The sequence below is a fragment of the Cryptomeria japonica genome, chromosome 3 (genome assembly GCF_030272615.1).
Source record: "Cryptomeria japonica chromosome 3, Sugi_1.0, whole genome shotgun sequence".
Taxonomy (NCBI): Eukaryota; Viridiplantae; Streptophyta; class Pinopsida; order Cupressales; family Cupressaceae; genus Cryptomeria; species Cryptomeria japonica.
The window spans coordinates 464,210,162-464,227,823 of NC_081407.1; positions in this window are offsets into that span (position 1 = coordinate 464,210,162).

Below are 17,662 nucleotides of genomic sequence, written 5' to 3' on the forward strand. Positions count from 1 at the left end.
GCTAGGCATAGGCAAAGGAACAAGAGGTTATGACATGTTAGGAAAATAAGGAGTTTTCTTGGGAGAATGAGTTTGTCCTTGACTCCTAATAAAGAAGGATCAAAGGGTGAAGCATGTTGTTGAACATGATCAAACTAAGAAGGAGAAAGAGAAGATGGAGAATCCAAAGAAGAATAAAGTTGGACCAATTTAGATGCTAACTCCTTAGTTTTGTACTTATAATATTCCTTTCACAAAAGATATTTATAGGGTAACATGGTTCCAACTAGAGTAGGCAAGAAATAATCCGGAGAAAAGCTCCCATGCGAAACCAGTGGCTTTTATCTAGTGTCCTAGATAGTGTGCATTGTGCCCTCATGAAAAATTTAGACATTTATGGATGAAAAAGGACCACATCCATGGAAACTAGACAAGGAACACTTGGATTCATCTTGGATAGGTCAAACTCAAGAATGAACACAAATGTAGTAGAAATTTCCCTAGGTTCCACTAGCACTAATGAAGAGATGGATCCTAGAGGTGGAATAAAAATACCATCGAGCATGTGAATGGTAGCTCACGAATCATCATACCTTTCCCTATCAAATACATTAATGAAGAGGGCCTCCTCCAGATTTACATTGAATCTGCAAGAAGGATCAACCATAATGCATATAATGAATCCTTTTATCTAAGCACTTCAATGTAAATAGGAGAAGACTCTCATAAAACGATGTCATTAGGTTTGAATGATATGGCAATAAATCTAACCTTTTGACTCAGGGGAGAGATCAAAGTGATAGTCACCATATTGACATACACATAATCACTCAGTGGAGGAAAAGAAGATGCAAAAATAAAAGAATGCAGTGGAAAAAGATCTATGTAGATTTACAACTCACTATTTTCCTTAGCCACATACACTTGAATTCTACTTCCTACATCCAACCCAAATGGTATTGTTCTCTATATGGTCTTGGACGATGTGTCACAAATGCACACACATTTTGATGTCATGTCCTAGCACACAGTGATATTGGAAAAATTTAGATGTCTCATACTAGCTTTGAGCAGTTTTTGCAATACACTCAAGTAAGAATTAGATAGTTTGTGAACACCCGGTCCTGTTGATTTCCAAGTGTATTCTTCTTAGTTCAATAAGGGATATTTACTACCTTAGTGAATTCTTTATTTTCTTGGACCCGTCAAAGGAAGATGTATCTCCAAAGCTATCAGCATGAGAATTTGAACCGGGAGCTCCAAATTGAGCCAATGTGTGTTGATAGTCTTTGACTGCAATACACATATTAGAGAAAGAAGGATACTTAAGTAAAGAAACTTTTTCCCTCAAAGCCAGTTGCAAAATACCAATGAATATCCTCTAGAGATCACCATCAAAGAGGTCATTAAGGGGTCTTTGAATAAATAGACTGATAGAAAAGAATAAAATCAGTAAGCTTCTTGTTCAATTGTTGCTTACAATGAACAAGGTCAGCGATGACGACCTTGCTACTAATGTTCACTTGGAACCTTTGAAGAAACTCATTCATGAGTTGATTGAAAGAATAGATGGATTTGTCAACTAAAGAACAATACCATTCTAATGTGGTCTCATTAAGAGACAGTGAGAACAACTACACCAACAAATAGTCCTGATGATGGAAGTCACTACAAAGCGTAGTGAAACAATTAACATACAATTATGCATCACCATTACCATTAAATTTATCAAATTTCAAGATATCAACGACTTTGGGCGAAGGAGGATTTAGGATATGCAAGGTAAGTAGACTACAACAATAGTATGAAGGAAGCAAAGATTGAGTAGAAACTCTAGTCAGGTTCACAAGCTATGATTGCGTCTATCCAATATTTTCTAATATGGTATTAAGGGTAGCATTACCTAGTAGGGGAGGTGGAGGTGGATTTCCCATGTGAGTAAAAACATTCTCCATAGTTAAGTTGATCGTAGTGGCATGAATAGTGGAATTGGGAGAAACAAAGCCATGAGGTGGAGGAATATTACACCCCAAGGGATTTCTTGAAACATTGACACTTACAAATATATTAGGTGTAGAAGATAGAGGACTTGGAGTGGGTCTATATCCACCATATGTAATGACACCTCAAGCATAGGGACATTCAACTAGATACTAGTTATGTATAAATGGGTATCCTAAGGAGAGCACAACACAAAAGTTTAAGATGGTGTAATATCATAAATTTCACCCCATGCAATTCCATGCCACATAAGCACCCTTTCCTTAAGTTGATTGGACTCATTCTTTGTCTCTTTGTCTATTTGTCCCCGTAGACTACCTCGTCAGTTTGGAATCTAGCCTTTTCCCAACCATTATGACCATTTGACTTATGGACACTAGTGCACTATGGAGACATTCGTGCACCACGCAAACATCCTACAAATTTGTCAACCTACAGGTGGTTGTTTTAGCTTTATGCTTGTGCTTGGAAGAGTTCAAAACACCTCTGACCATGACCACCGACATCGAGATTCTTCTCTGAGATTTATATCTTGTTCATTTGAAATTATTTTGGGTCTTCTTGATCATTTTGGGGATTCTTAAGCTCTTGGAATTATATTCTTCATCTTTCACAAGTTTTCCAACATTCAACGTGTTGGCAATATAGCATTATAACAGACAATGAAAGATTGTTGGCATTTCATAAGGATATTGAGAAGGTTGTTGATGATTATGGATATAACTGATTAAAGATGTTTTATTGTCTTGATATTATTATTTTGTCATTGATGTCAAGAAATTGATTTTCTAATTCAGTATGATGTTGCCATATCTTGAGAAGTATGATATGAAGATTATAAAGATGTCGGTAAAAGACACAGGAAAGAATATGATGAATAAGGGGATGAATAAGGTATTCAATGGGCAACTAGTACCGAGTTAGACAATGATGAGATCATGATGTTTTAGATTGTTTTAACATCATACATATGTTGTAAAATGTAAAGGTTAATACTATACTATGTTATCAAGCAAAGAACCTAGTCGGTAAACCCTAAGGAACCTAGTCGGTAAACCCTAAGGTTATCGCTATTGGTTAATGAAGGCGGAATGTCTACCGAGTGGAGTTTAGTATTCACCGAGTTGTTACTGAGTTGTAACTGAGCTATAATAGAATGCATTAAATGTTTACATGCAGTATTTAATGAAGGAAGCTGATGAGCTGGAGTGGATTAAATGATTGGTGAGCCATAGAAGAAGTTTGTTAACGAATCTAAGGCAATGGAAATTCGGCATGAAGATCTATAGCTCAGATTGAACCGCAATACCCTGGCACAAGTTCCAAGACTATTATGCAAGTTCCAAGGCGGGGTAAAACATTTTCAAATCAAAAGATGCATTGAACCTGGACAAGATTGAAGATCTGATGGCTATGATTGATCATGGGAAATGTGATCAAGGAGATTATGTGGTTACCTAATTGTTTATAAATAGGAAATTGTTGATAAAAAATGTATGCGGGCAAGTGTATGCACAGGGATGCTACATAGTGATTACCAAGCACAGAAGCTTGAAAACCTGTTAGAATAATAGAGTATAGAAGCCCAACAGATAGACAAGATTAGTTCTATGTCTAGATTGCATTGAACAAATAGGAATCTACTTTAGCATTTTAGATGTGAAGTTGCAGATAGATTTTTATTACTGTTATTTTGTGAAAATGACAGAAAATCTCTTAATCGAGTGGACTTAACAGTCTTATATGTAAACCCTCTAGCAAGGTAACATTTTGATTAAGTGTTTGAAATCCTTTAACAAGGTCACTTCTAACAAAGTGAAGATCCTAATAGATCTGAGGGAAATCCCTTAATCGGGTCACATCAAGCAATGTGTTTGTAATCTTTAACAGGATTTTGTTTTAACCGAGCATACTCTAGAAGAGTATATTTCTTAGTGGGTTCGAAATCCCACAGTGGTTTTTCCCTATTTGGGTTTCCACAGTAAATCTGGTGTTATGAGGTTTATGATGTTCATATGCTTTTGAGTTTGCATGTTTAACAATTTTGGTTATATTATTGAAGTATATGTTACCGAGGTTGAGTCTTATGTATTTATGGATGATTAAGTTTGTATGATTCACCCACCCCCCCTCTCATCTTGTTGGCTATTGGATTTGTACTTATATTAAGTATCAGAACTATCACAACGTTCTCCATTGTCACAACTTTGGAGAGGTCTTAGTGCTCAACTTCATTCATTCGAGTGATAGCTCCTTGAGTGTTGAAGGAGATTTATCTCTCTCTTTACTCATTTACACATCCATTGTTACCTATCAATCATATCTATTATTTTTATTATCTACTTGTTTCTTTATCACTATTCTTTTATTCATGGTTATTATCTTGGTTGTGCATGGATGTGGAAACACCAAAATGGGGTCTGACTAAGACAAAACTCTTAACATAGCCCCAACAATTTTCCTCTTTTTTTGTTCAAGTTTTTCATCGAGGGAGGAAGATTGCTTTCCTAGAGGCTTCAATTGTAGACCGATTGTGAGCCTTCTTCATCCCTCTTTGTCTTCTTTAAATTGTTTTCATTTCATATTAGTTCTTACATTTAGCATAGCATCTTTAGTTTAGTAATTTTGTTGTATCCACATTTGTTGTACAACTTCTATACTTTGTCTGTACATGACGTTAGCGTGTCGTGCTGGTGTCTGAGTTCTATGCATTTGTCCTTAGAAAAGAGACTTAGTAGAGGTCATTTAGAGGTTTTTGTAGCTTCTTTGTTTAGTTATATAGTTTGTATCCCCTAGATCACAAGAGCAGTAGTAAAGTGAGGTAGAGAAAAACTTGGCTTACTCCTTTAATTTCATCACTTTGAGAGTAGCAAATCCCATTCTCTACATTTGGTAAACCTGTTGTGAAATAGTTGAATTTTTAATTTTTCATTATGTGATTGTGTGTGGTTATAAAACTTAAAAAGAAATAAAAAATATACATAATATAAACAAATTTTAATAGTTTTTTGTATCACTGGGTGTTTAGGACTATTGAATTACCCTCATAGAGTGGTCAATGTGTTGTAGAGCTTGTCTATGAGCTTTATGACCTAGACTACCATACGGGCTATTGTAAGAAGGACTATTAGGAAAAGCATTCCTCCAAATCATTACAGTCCCCCTCGATCAGGCTTGATTTTTAAAGAATCACTTCCTGATCCAAATGAATTGATGGCCTCCCACCTTGTTAGGACCATTATGACAAGGGGTCTTTCTCCATCTATCTCACAATCCGACTCTTGGAATAACACCCCAATGAACTCTCCCCTATCTTCTCGTCCAGCTATTGATCATAATTCTATTATCACTATTGAGTTTGACCGGATTCATATGTTAGAGGAGAACTTGAGATATTTTGAAGGGTTCTTAAACTGGGAAAATATCCTCCCTAGGGTCCAGAATGTCATAAACACTTTTAGAGAGATGTTGATTTTAGACAAAAGAGACCCGGAGATGTTGAGGGTATTGCCTTTGATTATTAACATTCATGTGCCCCTAGTAGGTACTCCTCACCAAGATAATCAATTTGAGACCTATATTTCTCAAATTTATGTTGACATACCTGGGATGATAGTACACATGGTTGACTTAGGACCCACTATCTCTAGCATCAATTATTCTACCATTCTTATGGGTTACATCGACATGTCTAGAAACTCCACTACCGCTTCCACTGCAACTCATACCACTTTTGTCAGTTTTGGTTTGGGTGTTGGTGCTATTCTTGGTGGTGGTACTAGTCCTCATGTTAGTGTTGATGGAGGTGGTGACGTGCATGGTTCTCCTCCACCTCCTCCTCTACCTTCAAATCCTAAATTTTGAATACAATATTTTAAAACATGGATCAATTGCAATAGCAACTCACAAATTTTTCATCCATCTCTAGCCAATATTATTTGTCTACTTATTATCACAAGAGCTCGCTTGATTTAACCATCCTTAACATTATCCTTCCCGAGGGGGCTAAAGCATTTAAGCTTGACTGATTCAATGGAGACGGTGATCCTAATATGCATATTAACTCATTCATGACCATGTGTAGTGATTATCATAGTTTGGATTTTATCTTTCTTAAGATTTTCTTGCATTCCCTCAAGGGAACTATGTTAGAATGGTACAAATCATTACCTTATCATTTCATTTAGACATTTGATCAACTTATGAATTTGTTTCTCAAATGGTTCCAAGCCAACATTAGTAGTAGCGCCACCATTGTGAACCTTATTCATTATAAGCTTAATGAGAAGGTTACAGATTTTATTTCATGATACCAATATATCTTTACTAGAATCCCCTTTGTCCTATCAGATAGTGACTTGCAATAGATGTTTATCAAAAATCTGCAACTGACATTGAGGGAGAAATTTTCACTTAATTGATATCAAAACTTTGTTGATTTGTGTTATGCACTCACTGATAATCGGCATACGATGACTCTATTTGGAGAGTTTTCTTCAAAATCTCATGTTGGTTCTTTTGGTGACATGTCCATGGAAGGCTCTAGAAAGAAAAAAGTTGTGGCTAATGTTGTAGCTACACCACAGATAGTTGTTGCAAAAGAACCACAGTGTAATAGGGTCTTCACCAAATTGAGTGACTCTTATCTGAGAATAATGCAAAATTTATTAAAGGATAACCTTATAACCCTTCTAGAGATCAGACCTATGTCTGACAATAGACCATACCCTTGTTTCTATTATGGTTTGAAACTATGTCAATATCACCATGTGCTTGTACTTGATACTGAACATTATTATTGTCTTAGACGCATAGCCCAAGACCATATTGGCAATGAATCTATTAAGGTGGGTGAAAGAAAAAATAAGAAAAAATAACTCCAATAAATCTGTTGATAAAACAAACAGTGAATTGTAGATTTATACATATCTTTTTCCACCATACTCATATAACTTCATCTATACATTGTCTACAGATCCAACATCAAATGAGAGCCCTTATATTAACATGGTTACTATCACTCCAATCTTTCCTCCCACCCATAAGATAAAAATATCTAACATATCATTCACTCTTCTGGATGCTCCATATTGTGGAGAACCTGCTCCTCAGTACATCCCTACAAAGCTTAATGGTCAAACTATTATGGGTATAATGGTTGATCCTTCGTGAGAGTTAATGTCATCACAGAGGAAAATTTGTTTGTAAATGGATGGCATAAGCCAAGATATGATTACTGCCATTCGACCTTGAGAATACATAATTGGTTATCTCTTTCCTCTTTGGGCAGTATCACCTTGACGGTTCTCATGGGACCCAAGGCTATTTGAACTACGTTCATCATCATTCCTTAATCGAACCTCTTTCATGCTAAATTAGGTATTCCCTAGTTTGTAGCTATGGATGCAGTCCCTTGAGTGATCCATAAGTATTTAAAATTTCCTCATGAGGGTTCGTTGCATGTCATTTAGGATACTGTATATCGACCACTGATAGCCCGTGGTGAATTTTAACTAGACATTTTTGGCCTACTCTAATTGGGCCCATACTTCCCCATGGTGACTTAATATATAGATCTTATTATCAATATAACATGGGGGAGTTGGATTCTAAATTAGTTCAGCTTTCTTATTTGTTACCTCTTCCTACATCAACTTTCACTCCATCCATTCCTATGTTGAAGCATATAATACCTTATGCCCCTTCTTCATTAGGGGTTGAGGTTAAGCCTATTCCACTAAGTAGACCTCCTCATCTTCTCAAGACTACATAGTCTTTAGTGGTGTCTTCCATTCCTACAACTACACCTAGTGTACAGACAAAGGAAAGCCACCCATGCTACCAAAGTCTACATCTTTCCCTCTCTTTGATCTCTTGATCCTAGTGAATATGCCTTGTCCTATTTGATATGAGAAGGAGAAGCACTCCCATCATGCTCATTCATCACCAGTGGCTCCTACCTCACAACCTTTGAGGGAATCTCTTGTTCCTCTAGTTACTCTTTGAGAAAAATGAGGAAGGGCACCATTGACTATGAATGTGATGAATACTAAGAGGGGGGGGGGGTGAATTAGTATACCAAAAAATACTGTAATCAATCTTTTAAACAGTTTAGTAGATAACCGGTGCAAGAGATTCACTAATAAACCAGTTAAGATAAATGCAAACCAAATAGAAAACAAAGCATTCACCCACAAAAGCACAATCACCATAACACAATATATTTGACGTGGAAACCCAAATGGGAAAAACCATAGTGAGCAGAAACTCACAAGTAACTATCTGCAGAATAGTAACCAGACCGGTTAAGGTCATACAATGTTCTTCACCATAATAGATCTTGTTAGGAATCTAGATCTTTGTTAGGAGATAAATCCTGTTAAAGACTACCCGTTAGAGGATTTAAGATCCATAGTTGTGAACCACCTTGTTAGAGGATTTACAAAGGCTTTGTTGAGCCTACCCAGTTAAGGGTTTCAGACTTGTCGAAGATGTGAGTAATCAACAAGTGAAAGATCTAGATGCTAGCACAGTATGCTTAATTAGATCATTGACAACTCCTTGTTATTGTATTTCAACATTACTTCAGTCTTCAATATCTCCACACTCTATCTCTTCACACAGACCTAATCTTATCTTCAATGATCACACATAACCTTTTCTATTCTATATCTCACACATGCAAACCCTAGACATGATGTCCTTATAAAGGAATCTGATTTCATGCCGGTCCAATAGAGTTAGACTACAAGTTCCTAGGTACAGTGCATCTAGACACATTTGGTAACGTGACACAAACACATCGCCAAAGTGTCGGTGGATGATAACTCATCACACATTATAGTAATACTGGTTGGTAACTCATCATAGATATATACCGGTTAATATAATATACCAATTACCGGTTGTCAAAAATGAAGACTGGAAGATCGTAGTGTTCCGATCAAAAGTTAACTACCGCTTGGGTCCTTCATACCACTTGAGATCCTCGAACTGCTTGGGGTCTTCATACCACTTTGGATGTTCAGTCAATCTGTGACTGGTAAACCATCTTTTGCAAAATACCAATAGTCTAAAGACTATTCATTCAATAATACACAATACCAGTTGGAACAATTACTGGTTGAGCATAAATCATACATCAAGAAAGTGTGTGTCCATCAATGGCAATCAAAACATCATCAAAATGCCAACAATCTCCCCCTTTGGCATTGATGGCAACACTTAGGAAAATTTTGACATCTAAATGTTTTTACAACAATAACACAAAAGATGCTACAATCAAAATTACTCCTCCTAAGCATATACACTACCCCCTTTGCAAAAAATACAAGTAAGTGCATAAACATTCACCAAAATTTTAATGTATGTACGCTACTCCCCCTTTTCCAACAATGAAAAAGTAATGCAAACTATCTTTTTTATAAAATAACACAGAGTAGATGTTCATGACAATAAGGAATGAAATTTCTCAAAAATAGATTGAAAGTTCTGCACAAAGGTTTTCATGTCCAATGTCCATGACTCAAGTAATGAGGTGGCAACCTCACTTTCAGTCTTCATCTCGAATGCCAATTCTTCCATTGCATCGATGTTACTCATCTCTTGAGTTACCGCGATGGCTTCCAAGTTGAGAAAACATCTCTGAAGAACCTACAGTTTGGCAATAGGAGCAGTTGAAGGTCCTGCAAATCTTGAGTCTGGTTGCTGATCTCTAAGTCCATCTTGGTCATCTGATGCTGAATATGATGAATGGTTTGTTCATAGGCAGTGAATAAATCATAGGGCATCTTGAAGTTGTTGATATATTCCTGTAACTCCGATTGGAGTTGAGCTTTCTGTTTGAGCATATCTTCACAAAATAGATGGGGTTGGCAGATTTTACTCAAAAGTAATTTACCCCCACCCATAGCAACACTGATATCATTTTGCTACTTTAGTAGTTGTGTCTTGAGTTCATTCATTTGCTTGAATAAGGCAATATTGAGTGCCTTTTCATGGTTCTTTCTTGTAGTTGCTTGAGCAACATCTTCCAAGCATTGTACCTGGTCCTCTACTATAGTACAAAGAAGTTTGAGCTTGGATAGAGAGGAGTCGGTACTGGGGAGGTTAGTACCGGGATTTAGACTGGTAAGGGTGTCAACTGCAATTTGTATGACATCATGTTCTTTCTTATTTTGCAATTCTTCCAGTCTCTCCTGTGCAAGTTTGATGCCTCGAAGTAGCTCAGACTCATCTGGAGATTGAGTCAGACATGCAAGAGTTAGATCAATAAAACTGGTGGAATCAACCTGCTTGGTTTGATCATTGGTTTCCTTAGGAGTCTGCCCTCCTTCTTTGGTCTTGATCTCTACTTGTTTTCTCTTCTCTGCTTCCTTCTCCTCTTCCACTCTTTTCTTTTCTTCTTCTTTCTTCTTCTCTGACTCTTTATTTTTCTCCTCTTCTTGTTTCTTCTCCATTTCTTCCTTCTTCTTATCCTCTTCCTTCTTTTTCTTCTCTTCCTCCTTCTTCCTTTCTTCTTCCTTCCTCTTGTCTTCTTCTTTCTTCTTCTCTTCTTCTTTTCTCTTATCTTCTTCTTGCTTTTTCTTTTCCTCTTTTCTCTTGTTTTCTTCTTGCCTTGCTTTTTTCTCTTGTTCTTTCTCTGCTTTCTCTTTGTCTTGTTTCTCTTTCTCAACTTTTTCTTTGTCAGGAGTGACATCCTCATTATCTAATGCATCAACATCAATAGGGTCAATTTGTTCTGTCACTCTTTCACCTTGACTATCAAATACCTCATCTGGTTTGCCCGAGGATAGGTCAGGTTCTTGATCAACCTTCCTAGTGGCTTCAGATACTTGGTGTATTTCGAAAGCAACTTTAACATGTATGTGTGTATCCTTTTCTACTTCAGAAGTTTTACCTTCTAGTAACCCGAGTCACCTCCTTCTCATAAAGAAGATGCCTTTATTTTTATCCATAATTTTAAATAACTCAGAATTTGAAGCATCAAGAAAGTACTGTGCAAAAATTTTCTCCTTGATCTCTTGTTCTCTTTCAATGGCAATGTGCCATTTATTATCCAAAGAATTATACAAAGAATTTGGAGTAACAGATTTAATCTCAGAAGGCAACCGATCATTAACACATGAATATTTAATGACCTCCTATTCTACCTCCTCTTTCTCACTATCATTAAATTCATCAAAATGTTCCTTTAAGTCATTAAGCAATTTCCTCCTAATATTCTTTATTGTCCTCTGACAATGTGTCATTGGTTTATAAGAGGTCATATCTATATTTACCAGTGTAGAAGTTGCTGATGCATTACCGGTAGACTTCGGATTTTTGATTGATTGCCTTGAATTCTTTATTTCAACCTTCGCTTCAGTGTCCTCTGACTCCAGTGAGTGATTCCTGGTTTTTTGCTTCCTCTCGAATACTTTTGCCAGAATAATCTCAAGTTTCTTTTTGGCTGGTGACCGCTTGGTCACTTTCGGACTGGTAGATGTAACCGGTGCAGATACGGATGGCACTGCTTTTCCCTTTTTCTGCTTTGGTTCCTCAATCAGTGTGACCCTCTCAAAGTAGCTACCAATTCTTTTCTTCTTTGCATCCAGTGGTGAGGAAAGTAGGGTAGAGGCATACCTGATCAATATGTCATTCACCACTTCATACCCCATAGGGCCAACTACTTCCTTTCAAGGTTTCACAGCTTCCATTATGTAGTCATCTATCCTTATTGTGAAGCAGATGCCATCTTCATACTTCTTCACTATATCACCAGATATCCTCATTCTCTAGCTCATCTTTTGTTTGAATTCATCAAAATACTTACCTAGAACCTCAGGATATGTAGTTCCCATTACTTGTAGACTCTCCTTAATCTATCTGGAAACCGGTAGGTTAGTAGACCATTGAACATCACCTACTCTAGGTAAATAACCTTGAAAATAGAAAAATAGACCGACCAGAAGTTGGCCAAACTTGAACCTCAGTGATTTGTCCTGTTTGATAGATTTCGGATTCGCCAACAATTGCTTCTGTAAGAGGGTACATAGGTCATATTTAGTATCTTCCTTGATCATCATGTAAGCAACATTCACCATAGTAGTAGGGACATAATTCATTCTATTGGCATAAAATATCCTGTAACCAATCACCATGTAAGCATATTTTACCAGATCATCAAAAATGGTGTTGACGGTCATTGCCCGTTGGTCACTCACAGAACCGGTGAGCTCTATCATTTTAGTTTTTTTGTGACCTTCTGTAGAACTGGTACTTCTCCAACATTGCAAAATCCAATGACGACATGAATCGCTTCTAGTGTGATGTCATGGGTCCGCTCGAGATACATCTCATCACCATGCACTCTGCTGAGGATAATGCAAATATGTTATTCTGTAAATTCTTCCAGAAAGTATACTGCATTGTGTAGTTTCATCTTCTCGAGGATACTATACTCTGGTTTTATCTTCTTGTCATCTCCATAGAATAGACTTAGCTAGGAGTGAATCACTAGGGATCCTAGGTCTTCCAACTTACAGTCTATATACCCTAAAATATCTTCCTCCACAATGACTTCAGCGGGAATTTGAGATAGGGAATTGTATCTCATTTTCTTTTGAAGAAACTCAGGTGTATCTTTAGGTGCACTAGAACTAGAATGCGATGCAGAAGAACCAAATGATAAGAAAGATTTTTTGGGAAATACCTTCACAATCTAAAATTTAGGTTTTCCAATATCGCACACAGTTCACCACTTCGGTTGCTAGTTCACTGCTTAGTGTTCTTCACTAATTGCTTGAAGATGATTGCAAGATTTCACACACGATTTATCCAAATGCTAAACAAATTGCTTTGGTTGCTCTGCTCTTGAAGACTCTTCTTTCATAAACAGATAAGTGAAAATGACAATGAAAACCCTTTTAAACAAACTCTCACCGACCATAATAAATGCATCACTGCTAGGGTACAAACCCTAATTTTTCCTTTTACCACTTCAGATCTTTTGCCAACTGACACGTAACATATACCAGTAAAGGTCTTTATCGTTATAAACCAGGGGTTAGAAATATTTCTCCGATATGTTCCCCCTAATATTTTCTGAAGCTCAGTTTGCCGGTTCAGAGACTTCCACACTAGGTGCAGAAGCAGGTTCATCCTGTGACTCTTCTTCTGATTTCTTTTTCCAAGTTTTATTCATTTCCACCTGAACAGTTTCAACATCAATCTTCCCTTCTGGAGTGATCAGTATATCACCCGATAGGTTCTTTCTTAGTCTACAAGTTCTAGCAATATGTCCTGGTTTGTTGCAATGATAGCATACCATTCCAGTTGTTCTCCATGGTCTGTTATTCATACTTCCATTCTTCCTTTTGCATGTTGTAGTAGTGTGACCGCTACCATGATAGATCAAACAAGTTGCTCTCCAACTAGTTGTCACTTGATAACCAACTGACCGATGGTCATAGGTATTGTATCGGTTAGGATTTTGGTTCACAGAAAGTTCCAGAATAACTCCTTGAGTCCTTGGAGGATATCTCCCAGTGTTGTGCAAAACCGACCTGCATTCAAATGCTCTATGCCCAAACTTGTTGCATGCATAAGAGTTTCCATTGAATCTATTGGATCTAGGCATATTGTTTTGAAAATAAGGAAAATTGTTGTAGGCCTTGCTTCTACACACTTTGGTAGTATGTCCTTCTTTGAGACAATTAAAGCAAACATGTTTAAATTTTTGCTTACCTTTATCCTTGGATATTGGTTGCTTCTTTGATGGTTCAGCTTTTGTTCCAGAGGTCTCACCTTTCTCATACCCAAAGAAACCAAGTCCAGTGGTATCCTTTGTTGGCTTTGCCGATTCCAGCTTTTGCTCTAGCTTAGCAGTACTCTAATTGAATTTGGCAAGTATCTCCTTTGACTCAGTAAGTTCCTTGGAAATAGTAGCATTGGATTCCATCAAGGTTGCATTCTTAGAAATAGCCATGTTTAGTTCACCTTGCATTTCTTCTTTTTCCACTTTACTCCCCTGGAGATGAGTGGTAAGGATACTAATTTCTTGCTTCAGCTTGGAGATCTCATGATCTTTGTCTTTTACCAGATCTTCAACTTTCCTTCTGTTCTCAAGCTCTTGACACATTCTGATAGTCATTCCTTCCAACTCTCTTCTCAGGTTGGCTTTAGATTCATTCATTTTTTCAACTTCTTCAACTAGGGCATCCATGTCCGCTTCATCAGAAGAGCTATTTTTAGTGAGTTCCATCAGTTTCTTAGCATGCTCTCTTCTCTTGGCCAAAGAGACTTTATACTTGACTTTGAGTTCATCATAGGCTCTCTCAGTCTAAGTGAGACTATGAGTAAGTTCCCTCACACTGTATTCCCCCATATCTCCTTCCAAGTGGTTAGACTTATAGAAAGGTTGGCTCTGATACCAATTGATGAATACTAAGAGGGGGGTGAATTAGTATACCAAAAAATACTGTAATCAATCTTTTAAACAATTTAGTAGATAACCAGTGCAACATACTCACTAATAAACTGGTTAAGATAAGTGCAAACCAAATAGCAAATAAAGCATTCACCCACAAAAGCACAATCACCATAACACAAGATATTTGATGTGGAAACCCAAATGGGAAAAACCACAGTGAGTAGAAACTCAAGTAACTATCTACAAAATAGTAACTAGACCGGTTAAGGTCAAACTGATTAAGGTCATACAATGTTCCTCACCAGAATAGATCCTGTTAGGAATCTAGATCTCTGTTAGGAGATAAGTCCTGTTAAAGACTACCCATTAGAGGATTTAAGATCCACAGTTGTGAACCACCTTGTTAGAGGATTTACAAAGGCTTTGCTGAGCCTACCCGGTTAAGGGTTTCAAACTTGTCAAAGATGTGAGTAATCAACAAGTGAATGCTCTAGATGCTAGCACAATATACTTAATTAGATCCTTAACAACTCCTTGTTAATGCATTTCAGCATTACTTCAGTCTTCAATATCTCCACACTCTATCTCTTCACACAGACCTAATCTTCTCTTCAATGATTACACATAACCTTTTCTATTCTATATCTCACACATACAAACCCTAGACATGATGTTCTTATAAAGGAATCTGATTTCATGTCGGTCCAATAGAATTAGACTATGAGTTCCTAGGTATAGTGCATCTAGATACTTTTGGTAACGTGGCACAAACACACCGCCAAAGTGTCGATGGATGATAACTCATCACACATTACAGTAATACCAGTTGGTAACTCATCACAGATATATACTGGTTAATACAATATACCGATTATTGGTTGTCAAAAATGAAGACTAGAAGATCGTAGTGTTTCAATCAAAATTTAACTACCGCTTGGGTCCTTCGTACCGCTTGGGGTCTTCATACCACTTTGGATCTTTAGTCAATCTATGACCGGTAAACCATCATCTGCAAAATACCAATAGTCTAAAGACTATTAATTCAATAATACACAATACCGGTTGGAACAATTGCCTGTTGAGCATAACTCATACATCAAGAAAGTGTGTGTCCATCAATGACAATCAAAACATCATCAAAATGCCAACAGAATGCAGTACCTATCTCAAGGGAACCTCCTACTTCATCTATGGGCCCTTCTCCTATCCTAGAAATGGTCTTGGACACATCTCCTATGGAGCATGATGCTCCTGAATCTTCTTAGGCTTCAACCCATATTCCCCATCTTCATCATAATAAGTGTGCATGTGAGCATAAGTGTCATTGATAGGCAATGGTCTAGGAATGTGATGTTGCCTTGCAAAATAAAGGTGCACCTTCGACATCTGTTCCTATTGCATTTGGTCTTGTTGTTTTAAAATTTATAGCATCTGTATCATCTTAGATGTTGTTACTAGTTGCTTCAGGGACTCATGATGAACCTCCCCTCAAAAGGGTGCAGGTCTTGATTGTGTCATCCTTGGAGCCTTCTCTCATCACCTCATTGCCTAAGATACATCTATTGTCTTAACCATTTGATATGTTGCAAATGTAGATGGTCTTTAGTGCTACTTTGTTTGATCCTTCTATTTCACATACTTCTTCATCAGAGATTTCTTAGGGTCCTCCAACCTACTATAGTTGACATGTGGCCTATGCCTCTTGCACAACATAAACACATGTTTGATCAAGGGTCCATTCTAGATTTTCGTTGGTGCAAATTAGCTCAGGTATGTTCCTCACCTATATCTTTGAATGCTTTAGTGTATGTTTCTTTGTATATTTTTGTTCGCATTGTTAAGAAGGCCCCACCTTCTCCTAATTTTGTCACTACCCCTCTTGTAGACGCCGGTAGTCCAACTTTTGTATTGCCTCCTCAGACTGAGCACCCGATCATTGACTCTTGCCTCTTCTAAGCTTGTGGATGTTGATGTTGAAGTTGCCTTGTCCCTAGGTCTAACTGTTGGTAAGACACTTGGTGTTACCCTTGCACTTGTTCCTCTTCAAGCTTGTCCTCCTTCCCCATATGATCTAGATAGGGAGGATGATGATCTCCTAAGGGATAACCTCTAAGATAATACCCTTCTTATCTTGTAGCCTAGCATGTGTACATGTTTATGCTCCCCCATTCTTAGTTTACATGTTTTTTCGCTCCCAAAGGACCCAAGTTACTTTGTTGGTGCTTGGAAATCGGAGGATGACTACCTTTATATGTTGTGCTCCCCTAGAGGACCCGTGTTACTCTACAAGTGCTCAGATACAAGGGATTTTACATTGTGCAACTTCTTCTATTTTTTAATTTCTTTCTTATGTTTTTCATATCTTGCTTTTCGACATTCAGGGATGATGCAAAGGATTAGGGGCATTTAGGCCTTCTTCCATGTTGACCTGAATTTTTCTTTTATCTTTGTTTTCATGTCTCCTTTTTCAGATCCAAAAACTTTGGCATTGTGATGAAACACCCATCTAAAGCTATATTATTTCTTTTATCTTACTGCTATGGGTTTTGATGCCAAATATTAGATCCCCTTGTGTTCCCACATTTTTGTAAATTTTGTGGGTCTTATATGTCCTCTGCTGAAGGTGACACTCCATGGAAACATCTCACTATGTTGACGTGTCACAATGTTTCTTCTCCTTAGAATGGCATGCCTTTCATGCATACTATTTTAAGGGGGGGCTATCATATTTACATTTGCATATGTTTATCTTGGCATCTTTTTTGCCTTGTTGGGGTCCAAACCACTTGATCTATATATCTTTTTAGCCTTGGCGGGGGCCAAACAACTTGATTTATTTATCTTTTTGCCTTGGCGGGGGCCAAACTACTTGATCTATTTATCTTACTGCATTTTGTGAGGTCCAATTCACTTCTTATCATATCAATATATGTTCGACATGTCATTAGGTTATCTAGCATAACACAACTTGCTACCCATACTGACAAAGTCCTATATATCATCGTCCTATTGTATGGTTGTCTAGCATAACACAACTTATTACCCATACTGGCGCTATCTTGTATCTTTTGTAATAGGGGTTCTCCTCCATTATTTGGGTTCTATTTCTATTATGCTATCTTGTCTTCTTCGTGCCCAATTTTTTTATTTTTCATTTTTCATCCAACATGTTTGTGATGAAGTGACCTAACAAATCTAACACAATTTCAAGTTTATCTCATTGGGGACAATGTTTGATGGATGAATCTCATTTTCCCTTTGCAATCTTGA